This window comes from Callorhinus ursinus, unplaced genomic scaffold, assembly GCF_003265705.2.
Source record: "Callorhinus ursinus isolate GAN/ISIS: 27379988/994484 unplaced genomic scaffold, GSC_fseal_2.0 scaffold1, whole genome shotgun sequence".
NCBI classification, from domain to species: Eukaryota; Metazoa; Chordata; class Mammalia; order Carnivora; family Otariidae; genus Callorhinus; species Callorhinus ursinus.
Window position 1 is genome coordinate 111444649 of NW_027397063.1, and position 5536 is coordinate 111450184.

Consider the following 5536-nt stretch of genomic DNA (forward strand, 5'->3'; position numbering starts at 1 on the left):
CATCCCCTATAATTCACTCAAAGTGTACAATTCAGTGGTTTTTAGATATTCACAGATTTGTACAACCATTATCACACTAGACTTTAGAACATCTTCCTCAAAAAGAAACCCCATACCCCATTAGCTATAACTTCCCATTTCCCCCCAACCTCCTCATTCCCCAGCAACCACTAATCTACTTTCTGTCTCTATGGATTTGCCTATTCGGACATTTCATATAAATGGAGCCATACAATAAGTGGTCTTTTGTAACTGGCTTTTTTCACTTAACATAATGTTGTCAAGGTTCATCCATGTATCAGTATATGTCAGTATTTAGTATTATTTAAGTTCTTTGAATTGCCCAATACGATTTCGGTGCATGGATACACCACATTTTATTTATCCATTCATCACTTGATGGACATTTGTTGTTTCCACTCTTTGACTATTACACCTAAAGCTGTTACAAACATTTTTGTATGAGCATATGTCTTAACATGTGTTTACCTAGGAGTAGAGTTGCTGGGTCATATGGTAACTCTATGTTTAACCTTTTGAGGAATAGCCAGACTGTTTTCCAAAGCAATTGAACCATTTTGCCTTCTCTCAGTGTGAGGGTTCTGTTTTCTCCACATCCTTATCAACATTTATTATTTATCTTTTTGATTTTAGCTATCTTAGAGGGTATCAAGTAGTATCTTGTGGTTTAGATTTGAATTTCCCTCATGGCTAATGATGTTGAGCATATTTGCTTGTTTTTGTTGGCTGCTAGTATATCTCCTTTGGGGAAATATCTATTGATATTCTGTGCCTATTTAAAAAATTTTTTGGTCTTTTTGTTGTTGAATTTTACAGTATATATGCACGTATGTGTGTATAAATACGAGTCCCTTATCAGATATATGGTTTGCAAACTTTTCCTCCCCCTCTGTGGGTTATCTTTTCACTTTATTGGTAACATTCTTTGAAGCACAAAGGTTTTAAATTTTGATGATGTCCAACTTTAGCTATCTTTTCTTTGTTGCCTTGCTTTTATTCTTTTCTAAGAAACCTCTGTTCAGTCCAGGTCACAAAGATGTATGCCTTTGTTTTCTTCTAAGACTATAATAATCTTAGTTCTTACGTTTAGGTCTTTGATATATTTCACATTAGTTTTTGTATGTGATGTGAAGTAGGGGTCACAGGAACTGACTTTTGAATTCATCTTTTGGTCTGTTTTGTTCTTTTCAAAGTCAATTTCAGCTTTTTATCTTTAATCACCTCATTTTTTTGCTTTCTTTACATTTATTTTGTTTTTTTTAAAGATTTTATTTATTTATTTGAGAGAGAGAGTGAATCAGAGCGATCACAAGTGAGGAGGAGAAGGAGAAGTAGGGTCCCCGGGGGCAGGGAGTGGGGCTCCATCCCAGGACCCTTGGGATCATGACTTGAGCCGAAGGCAGATGCTTAACTGACTGAGCCATCAGCACACTCTTTATTTTGTTTTTCTTATTTTAAAATTATTTAAGTGAGATGCTTAATTCATTTATTTTGATTTTTATATTCTATTTGTAGAATAATTTAAATATTTGAATTGCTCCAAATTAATTGATTAAATTAATTTTATCCTATGGGTCCTGATGTGTAAAGATTTTACATATTTTGTTTTCTAGAAATTCTGAAAATTGTTTCATCCCTTCTTTGAACTAGCAATTAAGAATTAAAACAATTTTTTAAAAATTTATTGTTTTCTAATATTCTTGCTTTATAGTTGTATCATATTGTGATTAGGGAGTATTGTCTGTTCATTTCTATGTGTTTGAATCTAGCTCAGTTTTTTTTGTGACTTAAATTATGACTGGTTTTCATGTGTATTCTAAGAGCATTTCAGGGTATAGTGCCCAATATATATTATTCAGGTCTACTGCATATTTATATTATTTAGGTCATCTACCTACTCATTTAATATTCTTATTTACTGGACCTGTTATAGATTGAGAGGAACTAGAATCTTCCTACCGCCAATCTGTTTTTTTAAGCTATTTCTTCTTGTAAGTGCTATAATTACTATTTTTTGTTGCTTCTATGTTCCTTGTTGCATAAGTATTCATAAGTGTTAATATATTCATTGCAAGTTGTACCCATTAGCCTTGTAAACAGTGTCTTTCTTTGTATTGTTTAATGCCTTATCCTCTGAACTTAATCTTGTGTGATATTTAGGTTATGTCCTCTGCTTTTTTGTTGTTTGTTTTCATTTTCCCGTTAAAACTTTGCCCATTATTTTCTTTAAAATTTTTCTGAACCACTTTGTTTATTGTTTTATATAACTTAGGGTTTAGCTTTGCTTTGTGATAATATCCGAAATATATTTTAAATAAATAAGTTAATCCCATTTTTTACATGTTTAAGTTTTCAATTAGCAATAATTGCGCCTCGGATAAACCTCATTGGCTACGATACTGCCACTGTGCAAAGCTCCATTTCTTACATGTTTAATATGACAGCTATTTGATTTTAGTGTGGTATATTATTTTATGTTATGTTTTTATTTAACTGTTTATTAGCAAGTTTTTACATAATGAGTTTTCTTTGCCTCTTAAAATAATTGCGGTTTCAGGAGGATTTGTATTTTTGTTCTCATAGCTCCCTTTATAATTATAACTATATTTGTAAGTGCTTTATTTCTCTAGACAGTACTGATTAGTTCCTTTGTATCAATAATGACAAAATTAATGTGCTTAATTTTCCTACCTTCTCTGTTCTGTTACATCACTCAATTTTCATGATCTTAATGTTTACCATCATCATGTTAAAAATGTTTACAGGTACTCCTTGCTTGGTTTGTCACCTTTGAATCATATTTTTTTTGGCTTCCACTATTACAAATGCAATGATCTGCAAAACTACTGTACTTTTCATCTTTTCTACCCCTCCCCCTTTCCAGTTTTTAATTAATTGTATCATTATGTATTTAGGACATAGAACATTTACATTCTGTCAACTCAATCCCCAGATTTCTTTAATCTTGATTTTGTGGTTGTGGTATATAATGCACATCGTCTGTCTTTTTGCTATAGTTTGTCTCCTGTTATTTCTTGGTGGGGTGATATTTGATCTCTTGAAGATTCTTCAAGAAGAGTTCATGGGACAATATTATGTAAGCTTAAAACTTCAAAATCGTTAGTAGCTTTGTTTGCTTTTGCAAGGACATTCTTTGCTGGATATAGAATCCTCGGTTCACAAGTCTTTCTTTGGCTGTCTTGTAGATGTTAACTATATCATCTTGTTTTGAATGTTGCTTTAGAGAAATCTGAGGCATTTCAGAATTTCCTCCTATTTAATGTCTTATCTCTTTGCCTGGATGCCCAAAAGATTCTTTGCCTTCCTTAATCCTCCCTCCTCTACTTTTTCCCTGTGTTCTTTCGGCCTTCCTCTTCCCTCTTTCTCTTTCTATTTCATTCTCTCCAACCTTACAGGATATGTCTCATAGTTTTGTTTTTTTTTTAAAAGATTTTATTTATTTTTGGACAGAGAGAGACAGCAAGAGAGGGAACACAAGCAGGGGGGAGTGGGAGAGGGAGAAGCAGGCTTCCTTCCGAGGAGGGAGGCTGATGTGGGGCTCGATCCCAGGACCCTGGGATCATGACCTGAGCTGAAGGCAGACACTTAACTGACTGAGCCACCCAGGCATTCCAAGTTTTGTTTAATATATTCAGTTTCACAGTTTCTATTTTCTTCCTTATGGACTCTAAATAATTATGTGTATGTTGGATTGCTTTTGCCTGTTGTGGCTGTATCATTTTCTCTCTAATCCCCTTTAATTCTATCTGTGTTTCATTTAACCCTGCTTACTTTTTTGCATCTGTCCTTTATATCCTGCAACATCTTTTCTACAATGTATAGTCTGTTTTATAAACGTTCCAATTTTATCTTCATTTCTCCAGTGGCTTTTTTTTTTTTTACTTTTTGTCAGTTACTTTCTAGGATTCTGCAAGCTCACAGTTCATTTCCTCTTATTTTCTTGTTACAAGTTCCCTGAATGCTGGCATTTCTATTTTGTGATATTCTTTTAGAGGGATGGTTGGTGTATTAATTTTTTAAAAATCACAGTGAAATATTTATGTACTTTTTCTTTTGTTTCATGGCAATTTTTTTAGATTTTATTTATTTATTCATGAGAGACAGAGAGAGAGAGAGAGAGAAGCAGAGGGAGAAGGGGGCTCCCCGCTGAGCAGGGAGCCTGATGCGGGACTTGATCCCAGGACCCTGGGATCATGACCTGAGCCGCAGGCAGATGCTTAACCATCTGAGCCACCCAGGCGCCCAATTTTTTTTTTTTTTTGATGAATGAAGTTCATCTTTTGGCACATTTTGCTACTCTTTTAAATAAATTTTTACCGGGGCGCCTGGGTGGCTCAGATGGTTAAGCGTCTGCCTTCGGCTCAGGTCATGATCCCAGGGTCCTGGGATCAAGCCCCACATCGGGTTCCCTGCTCCATGGGGAGCCTGCTTCTCCCTCTCCCTTTGCCTCTCCCTCTGCTTGTGCTCTCTCTCGCTGTCTCTGTCACTATCTGTCTCTTTCTATCAAATAAATAAATAAAATCTTTTAAATAAATTTTTACCTTACAGTAATTTGGTATAGATGCTATGCCAGTTTATTTTTAAAAAATCAATCATTAAATGTGTTGAATTTTTCAGTCCAGTTATTACACAAGGTTTCTGATGCAATACTTTACAACTCAAAACATTCTCTTTCTTTGCTATTCTCAAAGAAAGACTGATTTCTGGAAATACGATTTGACTGTTATTCTTTGTGTGGATGTACCTCCTCTGTTTTTCTAAATTCCAAGGGGACTCTGTCTGTGTTTTCTGCTTTCTCAGTTCCTGCACTTTGCTGCAAATAGGGTTCTGTAGCTTACACAGTTTATGGTGAGTTCTTGCCTTCAGGAGTTTTATCTCTCTGCTGGCACTTTTGAGATCTGCCATCATTAAGTTTTCTCACAACTCAGTTTTTTTCTTTTCTCTTTCTTCCCATGTGGTTTCTGTCTGATTTCAGTTACTTTTGTCAACACTTAAAGCATATTTTGGAGTCTGCAGATTATATTTGCCTTCTAGTTTCACTGAAAATGGAGTTTGTGGATATTTTTTTCCATTCTCTTTGCTCCTTTCACATGATTTTATGGAGAGGATGGACAAATAGGCTGATACATGCAGCCATGTTACCACAGAAGCCCCTACAATGATCTATCATCATGGACTCTTCTTGTCATGAAATGCTGAAGAACTGATGTTTGAAAGTCTTTGGAAGACCTTCCCTTCAACTCCCCCAACTTAGTAATATATGAAATTATAGATTTGAACAACCTGCATGACCTTTGTTATCCAGAATGTTAAGGAATACATTCTTTGCTAAATCTGAGTTAAAACTTCAGACACTAAACTTTTCCATTTGAACCATTTTGGAAGGAAGTCTTTCTAAGCACTCACATATTTTTTGCTTTCTTGGAGCTTACAAAAACTACTCTGTGTGGATAATTGTATACTAAGGGTAATTATGACTATATTGTACTAAAAC

At 34.7% G+C, this 5536-nt stretch overlaps 1 pseudogene; it reads right to left on the reverse strand.

Moving 5' to 3' along the window:
* Positions 1 to 2307: 2307 nt before the first annotated feature.
* LOC112834928 (U4 spliceosomal RNA) lies at positions 2308 to 2438 on the reverse strand (annotated as a pseudogene).
* Between the last annotated feature and the right edge of the window lie 3098 nt (positions 2439 to 5536).